Genomic DNA, 26,071 nt, shown 5'->3' with positions numbered 1-26,071 from the left:
CTCTCCATTTTGAAAACTATCTCAGCCTATTTTCCTTCTACAAATGTGCATGACCATACAATTCCCTGCACTATATTCCAACTGCTACTTCTTTGCCCAGTCTCCCAATCTGTCTTAGCCCTTCTGCAGAAACCCTGCTTCCTCAACACTACTTTCCTGGCCTGTCCACCTATCTTTGTATTGTCCACATACTTGCCCACAAAGCCATCACCCAAATCATTGACATATAATGGAAAAAGGAGTGGTCCCAACACTGACCCCTAAGGAACACCACTACTCACAGGCAGCCAACCAGAAAAGGCCCCCTTTATTCGCAGTCTTAGCCTCCTTCCAGTCAGTTAGTTTCTATCTGTGCTAGTATCTTTCCTGTAATACCATGGGCTTTCATCTTTTTAAACAACCTGATGTGCAGCACCTTGTCAAAGGCCTTCTGAAAATCCGAGTAAACAATATCCAATGACTCTCCTTTGTTTATCCTGCCTGCTTCTTCCTCAAAGTATTTCAACAGATCTGTCTGACAAGATTGCACCTGATGGAAACCATGTTGACTTTGGCTTATTTTATCATGTGCCCCCACCACCCCAAAACCTTGCCCTTAATAATTGGACTCCAACATCTTACCAGTCACTGAAGTCAGGCTAACTGGCCTGTAATTTCCCTTCTTCTACCTCCCTCCTTAAAGAAAAGAGTGACATTTGCAATTTCCCAGTTCTCCGGAACCATTCCAGAATCTGGATATTCTTGAAGGATCATTACGGATGCTTCCACAATCTCTTCAGCTACTGTTTTCGGAACCCTGGTCCAGGTGACTTATCTACCATCAGACCTTTCAGCTTCCCAAGCATATTCTCCTTAGCATCTACACTCACCTCTGCCCCCTGACAATTTTCTGCCATTCAGTTTGTGTCTTCCACAGTGAATGCTGACAGAAAGTACTTATCAAGTTTGCCTGCCATTTCTTTATCCTCCATTACTACCTCTCCAGCATCATTTTCCAGTGGTCCAATATCCACTCCCGCCTCTCTTTTACTCTTCATATATTTGAAAAAACTTCAGGTATCCTCTTTTTTTATTATTTGGCGAGTTTACCTTCATATTTTATCTTTTCTCTCTTTACGGCTTTTTAGTTGCCTTCTCTTGGTTTTTAAAACCTTCCCACTAATTTTTGCTATATAGTATGCCCTCTCTTTTCCTTTTATGCTGTTTTTGACTTCCCTTGTCAGCCACAGTTGTCCCATTCTCCCTTTAGAATACTTCTTCATCTTTGGGATGTATCTTTCCTGAACTTTCCGAATTTCTCCAGAAACACCAGCCATTGCTGTTCTGCCATCGTACTTGCTACTGTCCCCTTACAGTCATCTTTGGCCAGCTCCTCTCTCATGCCTCTGTAATCCCCTTTACTCCACTGTAATACTGATACTTCTGCCATTATCTTCTCCCTCTCAAACTGCAAGGTGAATTCTATCGTATTATGATCTCTGTTTCCTAAGGGTCCCTTTATCTTAAGCTCCCTGATCAAATCTGGTTCTTTACACAACCCACAATCCAGAACTGCCTTTAGTGGGCTCAACCACAAGCTGCTCTAAGAAGCCACCTTGTATACATTCTAGAAATTCCATCTTTTGGCATCCAGCACCAACCTGATTTTCCCAGTCTACTTGACTTTACCATTCCCTGCTGAGCCTCAGAGCTGGCCACAGGGTCCTGTCTGGTGCTGCCATGCCCTGATAGGTCATCTGCCCCAGCCATATCCAAAAGGGTATACTTGTTGCTGAGATGAATGGCCAAAGGGAACCCGGCACTTCCCTTACTTCTCCTAGTGGTCACCCATCTCCTATCCGAAGCCTGCATTCTGGGTGTGACCATCTCAGTAAATGTCTCACCAGTGAGGTTTTCAGCCTACCAGAGTACTTCCAACTCCAGCTCCAGTAAATAGGAGGAATGAAGAGAGGATGGAAGCCTGAATACAGAGGGTGAAGTATGTGACTTTTTTTCAGAAAGGTTAGTAATGAAGCAACTTTCTTATCTACACTCAGTTAAAAGTGATGTATAGAGACCTTAGCAATGCACACGAATTGCTGGTGGAACTCAGCAGGCCAGGCAACATCTATCAGCTTTCAGGCTGGAACCGAGGATAACAGCAAATAGCTCACAGTTTCTACACATAGTTAGATTGGAGATGTTACAAATGCTCTGCATTCCAAGACAGAAAAATTTATCTCTATCTTCCTTGACAGAAAGCAGAAAGGAAAACAAGCACATAGATTCAGGAGGATTGCAGGCTTTACCTTGGTGCAAGCCATCCTTTACAATACTTGCTTTACATTGAAGCTAATAGTATATTCCAACAATGTTGATGTTCACTCCATGAACAATGTAGTGAACTACATATACCTGTCTGGACACGCCCCTCTGTTGACTGCTCCTGTGGCTCCTCCCACAGACCCCTGTATAAAGGCGATTGGAGGCACTGCTCCTCCCTCAGTCTCCAGGATGTTGTGTGGTGGTCTCTTGCAGCTAATAAAAGCCTATCGTTTGCCTTTATCAAGGCCACCCACCCGTTTGAGCGACTGAGTGTCGACTTTAAGGGCCCCTTTCCCTCCACCGACCGCAATGTCTACTTTCTCAACATAATCGACAAGTACTCGCGGTTCCCGTTTGCCATCCCCTGCCTCGATACCACTGCCAAGTCCATCATAAAAGCCCTGCGCCAGCTCTTCACTCTGTTCAGATATCCCTGCTATATCCACAGTGATAGAGGGTCCTCCTTTATGAGTGATGAGCTGCGCCAGTACCTGCTGGCTAGGGGTATTGCTACTAGTAGGACCACGAGCTATAATCCCCGGGGAAATGGACAGGTGGAGAGGGAGAATGCCACAGTGTGGAAGGCCACACTCTTAGCCCTTAGGTCAAAGGGATTGCCGGTCTCTCGCTGGCAGGAGGTCCTCCCCGAGGCACTCCACTCCATCCGCTCCCTGTTATGCACGTCCACCAATGCCACCCCTCATGAGCGACTCTTTTCTTTTCCCAGGAAGTCTGCCACTGGAACCACCCTACCGGCTTGGCTGATGTCCCCAGGGCCAGTGCTGCTCCGGAAACATGCGAGGAGCAATAAATACTCCCTGATGGTCGAGAGGGTTCACCTACTTCATGCGAACCCCCAGTATGCCTACGTGGTCTTACCTGATGGGTGGGAGGACACGGTCTCCATCCGCGACCTGGCGCCCGCAGGAGCAGCAGATCCCTACCCCGAACACTCCACGGTGACTATGAACCCCATACCCACCAGGGTGTATACCCATGAGACACCGTGCACACCAAGCCCTACACAGACTCCTCACGACACTCCCATACCGGGCGTCTCGCACACGCATGAGGGATTACTGATGCCTAATGGGCTGACACCTCAAGTCAGGCCGGAGCCAGCACAACCACCGTCACTGGTGCAATCACCACCGGTGCTACGTAGATCGCAGTGACAGATTTGACCACCTGATAGACTTAACCTGTAAATATACTTGTAAGAAACTTCGCCCCATGGGGACCCTCTTTTAAAACAAAGGGGGGGTGAATGTGGTGAACTACATATACCTGTCTGGACACGCCCCTCTGCTGACTGCTCCTGTGGCTCCTCCCACAGACCCCTGTATAAAGGCGATTGGAGGCACTGCTCCTCCCTCAGTCTCCAGGATGTTGTGTGATGGTCTCTTACTGCTAATTATGGTCTCTTGCAGCTAATAAAAGCCTATCATTCGCCTCCCATCTCCGAGAGTTATTGATGGTGCATCAAACATGTGGCCTATCAGCAAATGTATCATGTTGGCATGGCATTATGGTGTAATAGCATAATCACTCTACAGGACCAGTGATCAGCAATCGGAGTTTCATTCCCTCTGCTCTCTGTAAGGAGCTTGTACATTCTCCCCATGACTGCGTGAGTTTCCTCTTTATGCTGTGGTTTTCTCCCATATTACAAAGATGTACAGGTTAGAATCAGTGAGTTGTGCACATGCTGTGGTTGGTACCGGGGGTGAGGCCACACTAGCAGGCTGTTCCCAGCACAAACCTTTCTGATTAGATGCTGCCTGGCTTGATGAGTTCCTCCAGTATTTTGTGTGTGTTGCTTTTGATTTCCAGCATCTGCAGATTTCCTCATGTTTACGGTATTAGAGACCTTGTTGCAATGAACACAATTCTCCCATGTTATACAGTTCCCCAACACCTCAATTTTTCTTATTTTTAAGAAATGTACCTATCTTTAAGTAGTTTAAGTAATACACAGTAGTTTCTGAAACATGAGCTAGAAGTTATAATGAAAAAGTCAATGCTATATTGCTTCAGGCTGCCAAGGTCAAGTTGACCATCAACTTTTATGCTTTTGGTTCTTTTCAGGCTGGAACAGAAGATAACAGCAAATAGCTCACAGTTTCTGCACATGGTTACTTTGGAGATGTTACAAATTCTCTGCATTGCAAGAGAGAGAAATCTGTCTCCATCTTCCTTGACGGAAAGCAGAAAGGAAAACAAGCACATAGATTCAGGAGGATTGCAGGCTTTACCTTGGTGCAAGCCATCCTTTACAATACTTGCTTTACATTAAGGCTAGCAATATATGCCAACAACATTGATGTTCACTCCATGAACATGTGGCTAATCAGCAAATGCATCATATTGGCGTGGCATGGTAGTGTAATATTTAGCACAATCACATTTTAGGACCAGTGATCAGCAATCGGGGTTTGATTCCCTCCGCTGTCCATAAGGAGTTAATGCATTCTCCCCATGACTGCATGAGTTCCCTCTGTATGCTCTGGTTTTCTCCCATATTACAAAGACATAGAGGTTAGGATCAGTGAGTTGTGCACATGCTAAGGTTGGTACCAGAAGTGAGAAACCACTAGCAGGCTATTCCCAGCATAATCCTTACTGATTTGATTTGACGCAAATGATGCATTTCACTATATGTTTCGATGTACATGCAATAAATAAAGCTAATCTTATTCACTGCTTGCGCTTAGAATAACAGACTTTTTTTTACTTTGTGTTGGCCTGTACTTGTCTCAATTTTTGTGCCATTACACTAAACTCAAAGATTCTTACAGAGAGTGTAGCAAATTCTTTCAATTTCTTCTTAAGTAGTCCCTTAGGACCAAGGACGTCTTATCTCCACTCTGTTTTTGTGGATTCTGAGGTGGCAAGTGAGCTCCAATACAGTCTCTTCCTCAAATGGGGCAAACTATGGGTAATTTGTAAGAGGGACTTTGATTTCCTTTGTGTATTCATTGAGAAGGCTGATTGATAGGAGGCAACGAGTTGAAATAAAAGGATCCTTTTCTGGTTGGCTTCCAATGACTAGTGGTGTTCTGCAGGAATCGGTGTTGGGACTACTACTTTTTATGCTGTATATGAATGATTTAGATTATGGAAGAAATGGCTTTGTTGCCAAGTTTGCAGATGATACGAATGTTGGTGGAGGGGCAGGTAGTGTTGAGGAAACAGATAGGATGCAGAAGGGCTTAGACAGATTAGGAGAATGGGCAAGAAAGTGGCAAATGAAATACAATGTTGGAAAATGCATGGTCATGCACTTTGAAGCAGAAATAAATGTGCAGACTATGTTCTAAATGGGGAGAAAGTACAAAAATCTGAGATGCAAAGGGACTTGGCAGTCCTTGTAGAATACCCTGAAGGTTAACTTGCAGGTTGAGTTGGTGGTGAGGAAGGCAAATGCCATGTTAGCATTCGTTTCAAGAGGTCTAGAATGCAAGAGCAAGGATCTGATGCTGAGGCTTTATAAAGCACTGGTGAGGCCTCAGCTTGAGTATTGTGAACAGTTTTGGGCTTCTCATTCTAGAAAAGATGTGCTGGCATTGGAGAGGGTCCGGATGAGGATAACAAGGATGATTCCAGGAATGAAAGGGTTATCGTACGAGGAACGTTTGATGGCTCTGCCTCTGTACTCACTGGAATTCTGAAGGATGAGGAGGAATCTCATTGAAACCTTTCGAATGTTGGAAGTCCGAGACAGAGCAGATGTTGGAAGGATGTTTTCCTTAGTGAGAGCCTCGGACAAGAGTGCACAGCCTCAGGATAGAGGGGTGCCCTATCAAAACAGAGATGCAGAGAAATTTCTTTAGCCAGAGGGTGGTGAATTTGTGGAATTTGTTGCCACAAGCAGCTGTGGAGGCCAGGTTGTTGGGTGTACTTAAGGCAGAGATTGATAGGTTCTTGATTGGACATGGCATCAAAGGTTACAGGGAGAAGGCCGGGAAATGGGGTTGAAGAGGAAAAAAAAAAGAATCAGCCATGATTAAATGGTGAAGCAGACTCGATGGGCTAGATGGCTTAATTCTGCTCCTATGTCTTATCATCATATGGGTCTTATTCAGCTTCAGTGAGCTTTGGATGCATACCCTTTAGGTTCACTATGCTATCCCAAATCTGTTTTCAATCTTTAGTGATTATGGGCTAGAGGTTAACAGGAGTCAGTAGGGATTTACATTTCTTCAAGGAGGTTTTGATCATATCATTGATTCTTTTCCACTGTCAGCCTGGTAATTCCTTAAGAGGTTCAGTTGTTGTTCAGACTGAACATCAGAACAAGGAAGAAATGTGATCTAAGTGACTTTGATCATGAAATGATTTTTGGTTTGAGTACCTTATAAACTGTTGAACTTCTGGGATCTTCACACACATTACAGAGAATGATGCAATAAATAAAAAACATCTCGTGAGTGGCAGTTCTGTTGGCGAAAACGCCTTGTTAGTGAGAGAGGTCAACAGAAAATGTCCAGACTAGTTCAAGCTGACAGGAAGGTGATGGTAACTCAAATAACCATGTGTTATGCGGAAGAGTATCTCTGAATGCACAGCATGTCAAATGTTGAAGTGGATGGGCTACAGCAGCAGAAGGCTATGGACATATGTACACTCGTTGGCTACTTTATTAGGTACCACCTGAACCTAACCAAGTAGCTACTGAGTGTATATCGGCTTGCATGCCTTTGACTTTCTTTTGCCATCATATCTATCCAACCTCACTGTTTAAATTATGAGCTAAAAATCACTGAGCTGAAGTGGAGGTGGTTGTGAATAGCTGTCCAAGATGATTTCCAGCAGCTTTGGGCTTCAGACTGCATTTCTATTTGGCAGAGACAACCAAACTGGCTGGCTGACAGACATCAACAAAGGCACTGAAATGTTTTAATCCCACAGCAGTACATGAGATTTCTACAACTCTCCTGTGGCAAAGCTTCAGCAATCCTAATAATCTGCTGGATCCTTGTTTTAAGAACTTAAGAAATAGGAGCAAGAGTCGGCCATCTGACCCGTCAAGTCTGCTCCGCCATTCAATAAGATCATGGCTGATCTGGCCGTGGATTCATCTCCATCTACCTGCCTTTCCCCCATCACCCTTAATTCCCCTACTATGCAAAAATCTATCCAACCTTGTCTTAAATATATTTACTGAGGTAGCCTCCACTGCTTCATTAGGCAGAGAATTCCACAGATTCACCAATCTCTGGGAAATGCAGTTCCTCCTCATCTCTGTCCTGAATCTACTCCCCTGAATTTTGAGTCAATGTCCCCTTGTTCTAGTCTCACCTATCAGTGGAAAGATCTTTCCTGGACTACTGTTTTCTGGACTACTAGACGTCATGAGACACCATTATCAAGACCTATGATATCAGCACTCTCAGCTTGATAGCTGGTGTCATTAACTGTGCTACTGACTGGTTCCAGCTCCCTAATATCATGCTTATTGAAACCCAGTTTGATTTCTCTGGGACCACTTAGTTCCTGACCTCATTATAGCTTTGATCCCCTCATAGAAATGGCCCTTACCAAGACTCTTCATTATTGGCACAGGATGACTCTTCTGCCAAATCCTCTTCCAATAAATAAAATTAAAGAAAATGCAGATGATGGAAATATGAAAGAAGAGCAGAAAGAGTTAGAAACACTCAGGTCATAGATGATCTGTGGAAATAGAAGAAGAGTTAACATTTCAGGGAAAAGACCCCTTGTAAAGCAAATATGTTGCAGAATGGTAGGTATTAGGTTTTATCTGGCCTCTTTATCGGAGGCTTCTGAAAGTCCAAATAAAAAAAAAATCAACTGGTTTGCCCTCTTCTATACTGCTAATTGTAACCCCAAAAAATGAACCAATTTGTCAAACATGATTTCTCTTTTTTAAATCCACATTGACTCTATCTGATCTTACTGTTTTCTGAATGTCTTGTAACTCCTTCTTAAATAAAAGATTAAAGAATTTTCCTTACCACAGATGTCAGGCCAGCTGCCCTATAATTCTCCATTGTCTTACTCCTTTCTTTCTTATATTTGCAACCTTCCCACCCATGTGAATCATTGAAGAATTCATGGAAATTTGGAAGATGATTATCTCAACAATCACCTCTTTCAAAACCTGAAATGTTTCTCATCAGATCCTCGTGATTTGGGTCCTAATAACTTCTCCCATACTAATAATTTATTAATACTGATTTCTTTGAGTTCCGTATTTACTCTTGACCTGAAGCTTCCTACTACTTCCAGGCTTTCCATATCTTCTTTCATGGAGATGGCAACAAGTATTTGTTTAATTGCTCTGCCATTCCCTCATTTCCCAATGTAATTTATCCATCTCAGTCTGTATAGTACCCACGTTAGCTTTAGTTGAACTTTTTCTTTTTACATATTCATAAAAGTAATTGTAGTTTTTTTTATATTTCACACCAACTTGGTGTTCCTTCCTGCATCAGTTTTCTTTTTTGATAGGTTATGAATTTTTCCAATCCAAAGGCTCACTGAATTTTTGACAACATCATGCACTTTTGCCTTTGATCTACTATTGTCTCTAACTTTGTTTCATAGCTACAGTTGGACCACTTTTCTAACTAGCAAATTAGGTAGACAATGTGCAAGTGCCAGGCAGTATCCACCACCAACAAGAGAGAATCTAACCATCTGCCCATCATATTCAATGGCTTTACTATCATCAAATCCCTCATCATAACCAACTTGTGAGTTGGTGGTGGCATCCGTCGGTCTCGAGAGACCATGGATCTGCGCCTGGAGGGTTCCTGGGCAGGGTTGTATGGGAGACCGGCAGTTGCCCAAGCTGCAGGCCTTCCCCTCTCCACACCACCGATGTTGTCCAAGGGAAGGGCACTAGGACCCATGCAGCTTGGCACCGGTGACATCACAGAGCAATGTGTAGTTAAGTGCCTTGCTCAAGGACACAAACACACTGCCTCAGCTAAGGCTTGAACCAGTGACCTTCAGGTTACTAGTCTGATGCCTTGCCCACTAGGCCACGCGTCAACACATCTGGATGAAGCACTTCATGCAACAGGGATGCTCCTTCTCATGCAGTCTCTGCCATCTTTTCTCCTGTCCTCTCTGTTGCTCCTGCCACAGAGACCCACGAACCGCACTGTCTGTCACCAGAACTCTCTCCACCCCACTCGCTCGAATTTTCTCCCAATTCCATTCTGACTGGCTGACACAACATTCCTAAATGGAACAGCCGGGCTTTTATCTTTAGCCGAAATCAAAACATTCTACCAGCAGAACACACTATCTTTGCAGAAAACTGCTGAAATGGAATACCTACAGCATAGCAATATAAATCTTAACCAGGACAGTACACTAACAATCCTCAAAGTTTGATCCCATACAAGACAAAGTAAGCCTTTAGTGTGTCATCCCATCCACCACCAGCACGCTGTGGCTGTAGTGCATGCCATCAATGCAACACATGGCGGTAATTTGTCTTTGCTACTCTATATACAACCCTGTGGTTTATTTTCTTGTAGGCATGTACAATAAATCCATAATAGAATAAATGAAGAACTGCACCAACTTGGGCATTCGAACAGCATGCAAAAAACGGAAACTGCACAAATACAAAAAGAAAGAGAGAATAATAATAAATAAATAAGCAATAATTATCAAGAACATGAGATGATGACTCCCTGAAAGTAAGTCCATAAGTTGTGCGATCATTTCAATGATGAAGTGAAGTTGAGTGAAGTTATCCCCTTTGGTTCACAAGGCCAATGATTAAGGGGTAATAACTATTCCTGAACCTGGTGGTGTAAGCTCTGAGGCTCCTGTACTACCTTCTTGATGGTAGCGGTGAGAGGAGAGCAGGTCCTGGGTTGTGGGGGTCCCTGATGATGGATACTGCTTTCCTGCAACAACAGTTCATGTAGATGTACACCTCCAAAACTTACAAATTCTCCAATCAAAGTGAACAAGGACAACAATCACAAGGTAACACTACTGCCTGCAGGTTCCCCTGTAGTTGAACAACATCCTGATTTGGAAATGTTTCACTAATCATTTATCATAGTTGGGCCTAAATCTTGAAATCTCTCCCAATGATGGACTTCAGCTACTAAAGAAGGTGAAGGTGGCTCACTGCTATCTCCAGGTCAATTATGATTGGCAATGAATGTTGACCTTTTCAGCAATAACCATGTTCAAAAAAATGAACAAAATACAGTACCCAAACTAGAAGGGTACCAGTTCAAAACCCATTTTCCCTACTAAGTCCTGTATAAATCAATTAGCCTTACTCTGCAAACCTCCCTGTGAAAGTCTCTTCTTGGTAGCTGGACCTGGGTACCCCTTCCTCCCTGCCTTAGCTGCAGGGTATTTGTGGAAAGTGACTCATCACATGCCTTAAAACTAATCTACATGGTTCGTGAAGAGAAGGTTTGCTGAGCTGGTGGCTGCGTGCCATATTGACCAAGGGTGTGTCTGTTCCTGTGCTCTTGCTATTGAACAACTGCCTCGCTGGATTAGACTTCCTTGGCCAAATGAAAGAGGGTTACAAGCATAGGAGAAGGGTCATAATGAGACAGCTAAATGGTTACAGCTCCTGCAGCTTGACAATCAAAAGGAATAATGAATGAAGGAAAAGAAGTAAATGACAAAAAAAAATAGATTTCTGTTTGCTGAAATCATCTTAGTCTTACTATCAATCACAATCCTGTAATGCTAGGGCTTGCACGCTCCCTCTTTGAAAGATGTGTCATTGCAGTTGTACATAAGCCTCACCAATTTCTTGCTCTTACTGAAAATTATGTCACCCGAAGGTCCCTCTGCTTGTTCGGTGATGTGAGTAGTTGATAGCTTGTGTGGGCCATGAGATACGTGTGTGTGGCAATCGTACATGTGGTACGTATTTGAGAATGTGATGAGAAGTATGATTTCACATTAATAAAGATAGGTAAATAAATAACAAAGATGTGGAGCACTGAGGAGTACATGAGGTGAACAGTGTTCTTAAGAAATGAACTTTGAAGATGCATTAGCTGACTTTAGCCATGCACACGTGATTGTGGCCCAAATTCTCATGCGGACGTCAACAGCCACGTCCTCTCATTGTCACTTCAAAGTGGCCTCCTGCTTCTGCTACGTCTGAAAATATGAGTGTCCATTATCAGTTGTTTTCTGCAACTTCTTCCATTATTGGAATAGCCACACCCTTCCAGCTCCCCACACCCCTGCCCACCCATTACAAGCAAGGCTCATCTCAGTTGCCACATTCACTGTGTAGAATCACCTCTAAAGATGCTGGCTAGGTTTAATCATAACTGGCTAACCTGCGGTGGTGTAAGCCTCTTCTATAATTGCACCCTGCAGAATGATCTGAGGGTAATTAACACTGCCAGCGGCATCATGCTGTTATATGACAATATGCAAGTGGCATCAACTATGTGTGTGACCTGCAACAAGTCAAATGAGCATGAGATAATCGCACGTTGCAATCCTGGTGCATGTTTTCCAACATAATCCAATTTATTCCCAATACATTTTTAAATAGAAGGAAGAAGACGACAAATAATTGAAACCAATAAATTGACAGTTGTGAAGGAAAAAGCAAGGGATTTCAAAACTATTGCTGTTGTTCACTTCGGCTGCAGCTAAAATCAATTGTAACTCTTTCAAGATAAACTGGGAAACTGATTCAAATCAAATTAATGTACAGTATTGGTCTGTGTTGTGCAATTTAGCCACGCTAGTTTTAAATTGAATCAATTATACATAAAGTGAAATGAATTGATCTAGTTGCCTGTGCTTGAAATAATTTGCTTATCCAGTACTCATATATGCTCAATGGTCCCTTTATTAAGTACAAGAGTGGAACCCAATGTTGTCTTCTACTACTGTAGCCCATCTACTTCAAGGTCATATTAAGACCCATCCATGTGTTGTGCGTTCAGAGAGGTTCTTCTGCACAGCTTATTGTAATTCGCAGGTATCTGAGTTACTGCTGCCTTCTTATCACCTTGAACCAATCTGGCCATCCTCCTCTGATCTCTCTCATTAACAAGGCAGTTTTGCTCACACAACTGCTGCTCACTGGATGTCTTGTTGCACAACTCTCTGTAAACGCTAGAGATTGTAGTGCATGAAAATCCCAGGAGATCGGTAGTTTTTGAGATACTCAAATCAACCCGTCTGGCACCAATAATTATTCCACATTCAACGTCATTTAGGTCATAACTCTTCCCCATTCTGATGCTTGGTCTCAACAATAATTGAACTACTTAACCATATCTGCATGTGTTTATGGATCGAGTTGCTACCATATGATTGGCTGATTAGATAATTGCACTAATGAGCGGATATACGGGGGTACCTAATGAAGTGGCCACTGAGTGTAAATTGTAAGCAGTTCATAGACTTCCTTCTGTATTCTTCAAAGGTACATATAGTGCATTCCTCTCTCAAATGACTCAAGAGTTTCAGTTGGCTTGGCCCAGTTTTTGTTGTGATAACCAGCAAGGCACATCATTATTACAAGTACATGTTGTAGCTGGGCTGTATATGTTAGCTTTATTGTTGATTAGCGACTCATCTCTTTGTGGCAAGTATTCTAATGAGTCCTCACACTATTTAAAGGCACACTTTACCTCTTAAATAGGAAGTGGATTTTTGCATTTTGGTTCACCTGAAGGTAGAAAAAGATAAGGATAACCAAACACTTTGTTTGGTCTTCCAGGCACTGCACTGGAGGACCTGGTGATTCTACCTGACAGGAGGAGGTCATCGCTTTTCCCTATGAAGTGGAAAGTTATCACACCAAGCTACTTGGCAATACTGAGCACAGCTGAGGAAGAAATACCCACACACATCAGTTTTAAATGACTACTCCTTAACCATGTCTTCTTGTTCAAGACTCTCCCACTAGTGGAAACATCAAAACATTTGCCCTGTCATTCCCCTCGGGATGTAAAATCTCTGTAAGACCACCCCTTATTCATCTAAATTCCAAAATATAATGAACTAACTTCTTTGCTATTCATGATAGAACAAACTTATCAACCCAGTAATTTGTCAAGTGAATCTCTTCTGGACATCTTCCAATGCTACTATATCCTCTCTTAAGCAGAAGTGGAAATAACTGTACAGTTTACTCCAGGTGTAGTCTCACCATTGTCCTATCCAATTGTAACAATACTTCTCTTTTTTGAAACTTCTTTGCAATGTAGACTAAATTGTAATTTGCCTTCCTAATGACTTGATGTACCTGCCTGAAATCTTATTGTGATTTATGCACAAGAACACCTAGATCCCTCATCCTACACTCATCTGCAATCCCTAGCCACTTAAATAATAGTCTACCATTTTTGCTCTTGATCTCACAGTTTGATCTGGCCTCTGGAGGTGCAGTTCATTTTGTATGACATCACTTCCTATCTGTAAGCTGTTGTTACATCACTTCCTGCTCTGTTAGATGTTTATTCTGGCTTAAAGCATATGGTGGAAAGCTATGCATCTCTATCCACAGTTTGCCCTTGAATAGCAATATGATGATATTGGTAAACATTATTAGAGATATTTTGAAGAAAGTATTTAGTTTATTTGCAACACATGTTTACTCTTATGTATAGTTATGGAGCGTTGCATATGTGTTCTACTCGGATAATACCCATTGTGAGAACAACTTAATAAATTCAGACTCACAGTGATTCTGTATTGAATTGAATATGTATTTTACTTAACTCTCTGCAGCTTCTAAGAAAAGAAATCTCATGAAAACTCTGAAAGAAAGCTTCTGTCTCAGGTGATTTTTGGGAAGTTGTTTAGCTCGCAGCATGGCTGTGTCGACATCCATAGGAAGGGCAGCAGATACTTCCCTGCATTAAACTCCATCCGGCAAGTTTTTAACACAGTCACTCCACCTATATACATTCTTTTGTAGAATCCAAATATTATCATTTATTGCCATAAGACCACAAGACGTAGGAGCAGAATTAGGCCATTCAGCCCATTGAGTCAGATTTGTCAGGCATGATTTTCCTTTACAGAAATCATGCTGACTTCGACTTATTTTATCATTAATCTCCAAATATCCCCAAATCTCGTCCTTAATAATGGACTCCAACACTTCCTCAACCACTGAGGTTAGGCTGACTACACTATAATTTCCTTTCTTTTGCCTTCCTCCCTTCTTAAAGAAGAGTGACATTCGCAATCTTCAAGTCCTCTGGACACTCCCATCTATTTTCGTGTCACCGACAAACTTGGGTACTTTAAACTCTGCTCCCTCATTCATGACATTAACATAAATATTAAATATTTGAAAGCCAAGAAGCGAATTTTGTGGCACTCCATTTCGGTGTTCTCCTCACAAAGACTGCAGTGATCTGCCTTCTCTCTATTATATCCTAGAATGAACCAACAGCAAAAGCTGCAGTAAATACTGCATAACCTTTGACTTATGTCACTTATTGCTGCAGAAACTGGAGATTGCTCCACTGACATGTGAAATATAGTTTAATGATCTATGTGATTTGCATGCTGCAATCTCTCATTATGTCCTTCCTTTATAACCATGCCCTTTTCTTCACTCTTATTAGTACAATCAGTGGCACCTTGAAAGGTTAAAAAAAAATTTGCACCTTTTATGGTCTTCTTGCAGCCAATATAATCAAACTGAACAGCTACTGCCAGAAGCCAGTAGACATATGGTTCTGAATTACTGCCAAACTTCAGCTGACAATGTTACAAAGGCTTAAAAAGTCACTGGGAACCAAAAACAACTCTCCAACTACATATCCCGACAGGTATGGGAACTCTTCAGGTAGTATTGTTTGTGCTGCAGGGTATATTGACTGGCTGTGTTACAGCCTGGTATGGAAACACTAATGGAAAATCCTACAAAAAGTAATGAATTCGGCCCAATTTTTCATGAGTAAAGCCCTCCCAACCACTGAGCATATTTAAATCAAACCCTGTCATAAGAAAGGAGCATTCATCATCAGAGATTCCCACCACCCAGGACATGCTCCCTTCTCACCACTGCCATCAGGTAGAAGGTACGGGAGCCTCAGGACTCACCAGTTTCAGGAACAGTTACTACCCACCAATCAACATGCTCTTGAACAAAAAGAGGATAACTTCACTCGCCCTGTCATTGAAATGGACTCACTTTCAAGGACTCGTCATCTCATGTTCTCATGATTTATTGCTACTTATTTATATTTGCATTTGCAAAGTTTGTTGTCTTCTGCACTCTGGTTGAATGCCCTTTTTGGGAGGACTTCGATCGATTGCATTACAGTTAGTATTCTAGATTTGTTAAGCATGCCCAGAAGAAAATTAATCTCAGGATTGTACAGTATATGGTAGCATATATGTACTTTGATAATATAATTTCCTTCTAACTTTTGAACTCTAACTTAGAACTTCGGCTGGGTCACATATTGTCTTAATTTATCAATGTATAACATTGGTGATTTATTATTTATTATTCACATGTCTGGTGTAGATTAAACGAAGATTTAAGGAAACAGAGTCACAGAATCACAGAGAGATACAGCACGGATACATGCCCTTTGACCCACCAAGATCCTGCCGATCATCACTTGTTCTTACACTAACCCTCCCCTTGCTTTCTTAAGATCAAATTCACATGCCCAACAACTCCACCCCTCCTCCTATATTCCTAGATTATTTAACCTAGTACCCCTTTTTAACTGAAGGTAGCACCGGCATGTATCGGCGACTCTCTGTGTGTTACAGAAAACTGTACCAGTTTTCCTCTTACATATACTCCTTTTGAATTACTTTCACTGCAATCTGCAGTATGTAAATTTCCTCCTAACAACAGGCTACAAAACTACATCAAAGATTTTCGTATCTCACGTTCAACAATTAAATGAGGAGCGAAGTCATGAGCTGCGGAGCAGTTAAGCATAGCACCTTTAAGGGTCAAAGCCACGGCTGGAAATGCAGCAGGAGAGGCGGGATTCAAACCAGGCTGAAGTGCTGAGGGATGAGGCCCTCCTCTACCCAGTGTCTTGTTGGCAAATGTGCAGACACTGAGGAATAAGATTGATGGTCTCAGGGCAAGGCTGCTGTATCAGAGGCAGATGAGGCAGATAGCAGTTGTTTGTTGCATTGAGACCTGGTTAATGGCAAACACACAAGATGAACTGACACAATCGGAAGGTTTTACAATTTTCAGAATGGATTGAACCGCGAACTCTGGCAAGAAAAAAGGTGGTGGCGTGTGCTTTTTAGTCAATTCTCACTGGTGCTTGGATGTTGGGGTTATGTCGACCTCTTGTTCCCCTGACTTAGAACACCTAACAATTAAATGTAGATGTTCTATTCTCCTTGGGAGTTCTCATCCGTGATCTTGACCGCAGTTTATATACCACCAGTAGCCGCTTAGACGCAAGTATTCACAAAACTTCATGATATTGTCTGCAAGCAAGGAACAGTCCATCCCGATACATTTCAAGTTGTATTTGGTGACCACTAGATGACTGCTACACTACTCTTTCTGAGATTCGGATCATTTGGCTGTACTGCTGCCACCTACATACAGACAGAGCCTATACAGCACACCTCCAGAGATCAAGACAACTAAGAGGTGGTTGTGGGAGGCTGAGGAAAAGTTACAGGATTGCCTTGAGTCAGTGGACTGGGTCATGTTTAAGCATTCAACTGAGGACGTGAATAACTGCACCAGGGTCATAACAGACTTTATTAAAACAGCTGTGGATGAGTGTGACCCACAAACTCATTCAGGGTTTACCCCAATCAGAAACCCCAGATGAACAATAAAATCCAGAATTTGCTGAGAGTCAGATCAGAGTCATTCAAGTCTAGAGATCAAGAATGCTTCAAGAGATGCAGGTATGACCTCCAGAAAGCCATCACGTAGACAAAGTGGCAATTCCGGACTAGACTGGAATCAACGAGGGATGCTTGAGAGCTGTGGCAGGGTTTGAATGCCATAATCTCCTACAAAGTTAAATCTTGTGACATAGTGGACAACAGATCTTCACTTCCAGATGAGCTCGATGCCTTCTATGCTCACTTTGACCACCAGAACAGGGAGGAACAATTGTGGACAACCATGTCTTTTGATGGTTGTTTTGTCTCGGTATCTGAAAAAGACTTGTGGTTGGCCTTCAAGAGAGTGAATCCAAGGAAAGCATCCGATCCGGACAGAGTACCTGGCCGAGCACTGAAGACCTGCGCTGACCAGCTAGCTGGTGTACTCACGGATATCTTCAATCTCCGGCACCATGTGGTACCCAACTGCTTCAAGCAAGCTTCAATCATATTGGGGCCCAAGAAGAGCATAGTAATCTGTCTCAGTGATCATCAGCCAGTGGCACTTACATCCACAGTGATGAATTGTTTTGAGAGGCTGGTGTTGAAGCACATCGGCTCCTGTCAGTGTGGATTTTTGAATCCACTCCAATTCGCCCCACTGCAGCAATAGATCTACAGAGATGCTATCTCATTAGCTCTTCACACAACCTGGGACTATGTGGTCAGCAAAGATACATCAGGATGCTCTTTATGATTACAGCTCAGCACTTAATACCATCATCCCCTCAAAACTAATCAGCAAACTCCAAGACCTGGGCCTCAGTACTGCATTGTGCAATTGGATACTGGATTTCCTCACTTGTAGACCCCAGTTAGTTCAGATTGGCAAAAAAAGTTTCCTCCGCAATCTCCATTAGCACAGAAGCGCCACAGGGATGTGTACTTAGCCCCCTGCTCTACTCCCTTTGCACCTATCACTATGTAACTAAGTACAGCTCCAACACCATATACAAGTTTGCTGATGACACCACTATTTTGAGCTGCATCAAAGGGGGTGATGAATCAGCATACAGGAGGGAGATTGAAAACTTGGCTGAGTGGGGTAATAACAACAACCTCTCACTCAATGTCAATAAGACCAGGGATCTGATTTTAGACTTCAGGAGAGGGAAACCAGAGGTCCATGAGCTCCTGATCATTGGAGGATCAGAGATGGAGAGGGTCAGTAACTTTAAATTCCTGGGTGTCACTATCACAGAGGACTTGTCCTGGACCCATCATATAAATATTATTACAAAGAAATCACGACAGTTCCTCTACTTCCTCAGGAATCTGCAGAGGTTTGGCATGTCATCAAAAACTTTGGCAAACTTCTATAGATGTGTGGTGGAAAGTGTGCCGACTGGCTGCAAAACGGCCTGGTATGGGAACATCAATATCTTTGAGCAGACAACCCTACACAAGGTAATGGATTCGGCCCAATACATCATGGTAAAATCCTCCCCTGACTAGTACATCACGGTAAAACCCTCCCAGCCATTGAGCATACCTACATGAAACATTGCCATAGAAAAGCAGCATCCATCATCAAAGATCCTCACCACCCGGGTCATTCTCTTTCCACGCTGCTGCCATCAGGTAGAAGATATAAGTTCCTCAGAACACACACCACCAGGTTCAAGAACAGTTACTACCCCTCAACCATCAGGCTTTTGAACAAAAGGGGATAACTACTTCTCGTGTTCCCACAACTGGTCTCAAGTTAAGGACTCTTCATCTTGTTATTTCATGCTCGTTCTTTATTGCTATTAATTTATATTTGCATTTGCACATTTTGTTGTTCATTGATCCTATTTACAGCTACTGCTCTGTAGATCTTTTGAGCATTCCTGCAGAATAAGCATCTCAGGGTTGTATGTGGTGACATGTATGTACTCTGATAATACATTTTTAATTTGAACTTTAACTCACATATTTTTGAAATGTCAGAAGAAACTGGAGCAACCAGAATCCCCACCACTCAGGCCATACTCCTTTCTCGATGCCACAGTCAGGTAGAAAGCACAAATGCCTCAGAACTTACACTTGGAAAATTGACATGGTATTAGAGAATTTCTCTATTAGTATTTTGAGAAAAAAAACAGCATTCCATAAACTGCAACAATTTTTTCAGTTTTAAGAAAATGCTTCAATCGGACCACTGTACAAGAAATACAAAATTTCTGGTAAGATTTAGGGGCTTGGATAGAATTTGGCTTGTACCAGTATTATAAATAAAGTTAAAAAGAGCTATCTATCTCCCTTTATGTAGCAAATAAAATTACCCAAAACTGACTTCATCTATTAGTCTACACCTGTTTATTCTCAGTTATATTCTAAACAATGTCAGCATTTCTGAGGATCCATATCAAGATATAGCTGAGCTATTCCAAACCAGCTGTTCTATGAATGACCACTCAGGTCTGTTCATCATCACTGCCTTGATCTAACCATGGAATAAACAGCTAAATTCCAGTGGTGAGATAAGTGTGACTGACTTTGACATTAAACTGTTTTGGTACCAAGGGGCCCTAATAAGTCTGCAGTCTACGAGAAGACAACTGAGTGGAAAACGTTCCACTGGTTGGAATAATACATAGCACGTTTTTAAAAATGGTTATTGTTTGATACGGCCTGGTATGGAAACATGAATGCACTTGAATGGAAAAGCCTACAAAAAGTAATGGATACAACCCAGTCCATCACGGGTGAAGGTCTCCCCACCATTGAGCACATCTACAAGGAGCGCTGTTACAGGAAAGCAGCTTCCATCATCAAAGACCCACCACCCAGGCCTTGCTCTCTTCTTGCTGCTGCCATCAGGAAGGTAGTACAGTGGCCTTAGGTCCAACACCACTCATTTCAGAAACAGTTATTACCCCTCAATCATCAGGCTCCAGCAACTGATCCGAACCCTATGGATAACTTCACTCACCCCAGCACTGAACTGATTCCACAACCTATGGATTTCAGTTTCAAAGTCTCTATAACTCAGGTTCTCAACAGCATTCATTATATATTTTATTATATTATTATTATATTTTTTTAATGTATTTGCACAATTTGTTGTCTTTTGCATGTTGGTTGTTAGTTCATCTTTGTGTGTAGTTTTTCATTGATGACATTGTGTTTTTTTGTACTTACTGTAAATGCCCACAGGAAAATTAATCTCTTTTGATAATAAATTTACTTTAAACTTTGAAGCCAATGATCTAGTCCCAGGATAGCACCACAGGAATTCTGTAAGGTGTTGTTCAATGCTCAACCATCATCAGCAGCTTCCTCAGTGAGTTTGACTTCATTTGTGTGCTCAAAAGTGAGGATGTCCATCAATGATTGTACAGTGATCAGTTCCATTCATAACTTCTCAGAAAATATAGCAACTCATGTCCACTTTCATAAACACCCAAACAACCACAGCATGGAATACATTCCCGCTGAAGGGTTTCAGCTCGAAATGCTGACTGTATTTTTTTCATAGATGCTGCCTGGCCTGCTGAATTCCTCCAGCATTTTGAGTGTTTTGCTCAGAATTCCAGCATCTGCAGATTTTCTCTTGTTTGTGATACCATGGGATATGTTTGTATATCCATCTGAGACAGCAAATTAGACCTTGGAATGAGAAACTATCAGTTATACTGTATAGTTCTTCAAACATTTAAGCACTCCTTCAGTATTGCGCTGATTGTCAACCTAGATTTTGTACTCAGGTTGCTACAGTAAGACTTGAGCCTGCAGTCTCCCGCCTAACTCAATACAAAAGTGTCTCTGACTGACAGAGAAAACTGACATTGTTGCAACGTATGAAAGCAGAATCACGATGTTTCTTATTTTGGAAAAGGGAGACTCATGATTGTTTAATGTCATTTCCAGTACGCAAGTTTAAAGAACAAAATAATTGTTATTCAGGATACAATGCAGCATATTATATATATATAAACACTAAGATTAAAATTGCAATTATAGTAAAAAAAACAATAAATATGAATACATAAGATAACATATGTACATAGATTGACAAAATGTAGGTTAAGTTAATCTTAAATACATGACTGTCTGTACATAAGGTGACTGACATGTAGTGGGGTAGGTTACTGGGTGGAAGTGTTGATCAGACTTACTGCTTGGGGAAAGTAACTTTTTTTTAGTCTTGTGGTGGATGCTACGTAGCCTCCTCCTTGATGGCGGGTAGCCTGGAGCCATTGATGCATTGGTCAGTTTCAACAACCCATTGTTGAGCCCTCCTGTCTGCCACAGTGCAGTTTCAACGGAGTTGGTGCTTTAATCTCATTAGAATTTCACATTGATTATGTAGGATGCGTTCAGGGACCATGATAGGTTATGTGAGATATACACTCCCAGGAGTATGAAATAAGTTTTCTAGGTTTTTTCAAGAATGATAGAGGTTCTGGAGCTAAGGTATCCCAAATAGTGATTTGCTTAATGGCAAAGTGAGACCGCATAGAAAAATGGCAAATCTATTAGAAATTCTGCAGGAGGCTGGAGGATGCAACACTAAAGTCAATACAATATCAGATACATTGTGTCTTTGCTTCTCTGCCTGTAATGATCTACGTTCGACACAACCCTGTGGGCCAAAGAGCCTGTATAGTGCTGTAGGTTTTCTATGTTTCTCTGTTTACATACTGACCAGGTACTGCTTTCAAGTAACTGGAAAAATGTGATGATTGCAGGGGTGTTGCAAGTTATGATTATTCAGAGATATAAATAATACACCAAAAACTCAAAATATCAAGGGACAATATCTTGATCCAGCCCTGTGATCAAGTAGGCCAGTTAAAATAACTGTTTGGTTGCAGTCTAGCAGAGCCACTTCTCAGTACCAGATACTCACTTTCAATTCTGACCTCGGCTGCAGCCGGTGTGGAGTTTACATATTCTCTCTGTGACCGCATGATATCCTTTGGCTGTTGTGGCTTCCTCTCACTTCCCAAACATCTGCCAGTTGGTAGGTCAATAGTCCCTGTAAATTGCCCATTGAGTGTTGCTGCGTGTTTCAATCAGGAGGGAGTCGATGAAAGCGTGGGGAGAATACAAATAAGATTTGTGTAAATGGGTGGTTGATGATTGGTGTGGACTCTGGGCTGAGGGGTAAGCTTCCATGTTGTACATATATCTCGATGACTCTAAATTCTGTATGACAGCATAGTCTAATTCTCACCCGTCTTAGTGCTGTCCCCATCTCTACCTCCCTACCCTGTGACACCTTAGTTACATTCAGAATTTAGATCGTGTATACTTGAGGCCAAATTTTGAAGGATGAGAATTTGAAAACTGTCAATGACATAGAAGTTCACAAACAAGTGTGCGCTGAATTCACGTTCTCGAGGAGCCTGCTAATTCATATCCAGATTTTGCTGGGGAATGATCTTCATCCATGCACACTGTTCACACTTCTACACTTGTGCTCATTAAGTGCACAGAATTTTGAGAGTTTCATGTGAACTGTGAAGTCATTTGCTCCCCCGTTTCACCGGGGCTTGTGATCAGAACAGTACTTCTTAACTGTAACTGTTCCTGGGATGAATTGCCAATTGTTCAAGGTAGATATAGAATTAGGCATCATGGTTCCATGATAGTGCATTGAAATTGTAGAGGACAACTGGAGCAAAAATCAGTGTGCTTGGGAGTTCCCTCTTCCTCATTCCCCTAAATCCCAAGGAACTGGTGCATTGTTACATCTCACTTATCTACTAATAACAGAAATCGCAAGAAAGGTAGAAATGAGATCCATCCTTCTAAAACACACGTGATTTGCCTGTTTCTTGCTATTTGGGCTGTTCTGTTCGTGTTTCATTTTTATAGATCTGTGGTCCAATGCACCAGTAGCAAAGTCAAACTTACAAACTATTATTATTTGCCCAGTGTCATTTATCCTTACAGATCCTATATGCATGTGGTATGAAGAGAAGCATTTTTCAGAATATCATCAATCTAACTCTATAATTCAACCCAATACCACAAAGAGAGAATGAGCTGTATGCGTAAAAGTCAAGGCCACAGAATTTGCAAACTTTTACTTCCACTGACCCAATAACAAGGATCTTGCTTATTTATTACCCGCTGTTCTAGCCATTATATTTAATCAAAAATCCTTTATTTATATTATTTACATTATATTTTATTTACATTATATTTAACCAAAACCAAAAAAGCTGCTGTTGGTGGACCTCGAAAGGCAGCTGAGGTTCCCCGACCATATCGCAGCCACCACCCTGCGACCAGACATTGTCCTTGTGTCTGAGTCTACGAAGCAGGTGGTGATGCTGGAGCTGACAGTCCCATGGGAAGATCACTTGGAAGAGGCCTTTGAAAGGAAGCTATCCAAGTTTGCAGGACTGGTCAGCAACTGCCAGCAGGCTGGATGGACAGCGAGGTGTCTCCCAATGGAAGTTGGTTGTAAGGGATTTGCAGCCCGTTCCTTAGCTAGAGCCTTCAGCAATTTGGGCATCGAGGGAGAGAGGAAGAGGAGAGCCATCCGCAGTACCACCGATGTGGCAGAGAGGGCCTCAAGATGGCTGTGGCTCAAGAGAGGGGAGCCATGCAGTCATGTGTAGCTAGCCATCTGGACACAAGCTGGGGTCTGATCAGCCCCGGCTGGGTCACCTGGAGGAGGGTGTATGATGTTGTAAGACCCGAAACACCCGATGATTCCAGGAACATCACTGATGATGTGTCCAGAAGCATCAGTAGATGTATGCACACAACCAAAAATCTTTACTGACTATTAAAAAATTATCTTTATATGTATCCCTGAAGCTGCATGGTTGGCTTCATTATGACAATCTCAGACTCAAATGACAGCTAGAAATATTGGCTTGATTGGTATTGACTACAGAGACAATTTGGTGGTGGACAAGGGTATCATATATTCTAACATGCATCAAAGTGGCTATAATTGATGGGAAAGAAGAGTCCCTAAACTATAAATTATTGCCCATATGTTAAGGTCACAGAACATCATAATTGGCTCAAGTAGCCTACTTTCTAAAAAAAAAGTGTTAGCTGAATTTAAATTTAGTTACTCAATCCCATGACAAATCAAGTGCTGTAAACAGTGGTGAAGATTGCTGTGGACGTTTTAAAATAATAAAACTTAGTTCTCAAACACTCAGAAACATTTTAAAGAATGAAAATGAGGACTGAGTTTTCTCCCTGTGTCCCAACCCAATATGTTCAGCTGCTCAGGTCTTCTTCAGCAGCTATTTCATACACTGTGAACATATGTCTGGCATTTGGCACAGTTGGCAGTGGTTAGATGGCTAGGCAAACAAAGCCCTGGTCTCATCTCATGTTGATACTGGCATAAGTCAGTTAGCTGAGATCCCTGTGGCAATAGTATATGTGGGAAAGAAGATCAGAAAGTTTCAAACTATTCTGGCAAAGAGGACAGGAGTCGGTAAGTATGTTTCATATAAGGCTTTAAAAGTATGGTTCCTGTTCAATTTTTGTAGTCCATTTCACAATCTAGGTCCAGGATTTCGGGAAAACAAAAGACACAGTTGGAAAAATTATCAAGATCTTGAGCTTTGCTATACAAAGCAATTTAAATTCCAAGGGAAATCCTGTTAATTGCATAGTTCAGTCCCATTGTAATGGTTATGTTGAATAATGAGTAATCTAGCATGCTGAGAAAAATAATGAACTTTCGCTGTTTAGATAGTATTACATTGTGAACTTCTTCTTTGACAGCCTAGTCTTCTAGGACAATGGTGTATGCCTTGCAGGTCAACTTAAAGGTCTATTTTCTAGTGTGGCAGTCTCTGCTGGACTTGCTGATGAAAGCAGGCTGTTGATGAAGTGTAAGTTTGGGCATCCTTGTCCACTGAGTGTTTTTTTTTTAATTTCTCATACAGTCATTGAGAGATACACTATCAGGAAATGTAGAGGAAGATTGACCCAAAAGCAGAGCAGTTGAGCCAATTTAGTAGTAAACAATACCTGTTATGTATTCATGTATATTTTGACCATTATGGCCTGCTGTCAAACTTGCCTGTGTGTTATGTACTGAACTTAATGTGAGAGGGCATTCTGAGTAGATGACTTAGAAGGGGTGATTGATAATTCATGGTCTAAGGTAGAAGGAGTCAATTTTAGAAAACCTAGCACATTTATTTTTCAACATAGTCCCCTCCTACAGTTACACACTTAGACCAGCGGTCGTGGAGCATCTCCTTCTACCTCAGGCCATGAACTTATCAATCACCCCTGATGAGTCATTAACTTCAAACTTTCTGCATTATCACTCAGAGTTGAACTGCATGTGCATGTAACGAGAGTTGTGTAACTCATCTCCTTCCACCTTAAGCCATGAACATCAATCACCCCTTGTACAAGTTAAAAAACAGCTGTATGTTTGATCCTCACCTCTCTGTCTCTCATGCATGTTATTTGTGGCCACACAGCTTCTCAATACTACAAACATAACAACTGGTGATGAGGTGACAAATCGGCACAGAATATTTATTGTTTTGTTCCTTCCAGGAAGAAGAGTCCGTGTGCAACAGTGGTGGTGTGCTGGTGTGTAATGTAGGAGAGTGAAAAGAAAACGGCTGCAGGAAGCGTGGTGAATGAAGAACCTGAGGAGAGAGAATGAGGATGGGATGGTTAAATAAAACAAAAGAGAAATGGATAAGATTCATGACCTTTTCTGCAATGTGAATGTGTTTGAATGTAGCAACAATGTTTGGGAGTATGGGGCCATATGACGAAACAATAGAGCAATAGAATTCAAGCACTGAAATATTGAATATTTTCCACTGGCAAATCAAATTACAGAGGATAGTTGTGCTCCAGCTTTCCTGACTGTGGTGGGTACAAAAATTTTTAGTTTATTATGCAGTCTATTGCAACCTGCTAAGCACGCCGTTAAGCCCTATGAGGACATAGCTAAAGTTTTAAAGGACGTCTATTCATCTAA

The 26,071-nt window shown here is 41.9% G+C and overlaps 1 long non-coding RNA gene across 1 annotated transcript in view; it reads left to right on the top strand.

Annotated features, from left to right (window-relative positions):
• LOC140739604 (uncharacterized) overlaps positions 1-25,773 on the top strand; it is a 52,292-nt gene extending 26,519 nt beyond the window's left edge. Inside the window, exon 3 of the long non-coding RNA XR_012101684.1 lies at positions 25,636-25,773. This is a non-coding gene — a long non-coding RNA (uncharacterized lncRNA). The remainder of the gene's footprint in view (positions 1-25,635) is intronic.
• The last annotated feature ends 298 nt before the right edge of the window (positions 25,774-26,071 follow it).

This window comes from Hemitrygon akajei, chromosome 15 (genome assembly GCF_048418815.1).
Source record: "Hemitrygon akajei chromosome 15, sHemAka1.3, whole genome shotgun sequence".
In the NCBI taxonomy this organism is placed as follows: Eukaryota; Metazoa; Chordata; class Chondrichthyes; order Myliobatiformes; family Dasyatidae; genus Hemitrygon; species Hemitrygon akajei.
Note: the sequence above shows the minus strand (reverse complement) of the source record. Positions and strands in the feature narration are given on the sequence as shown.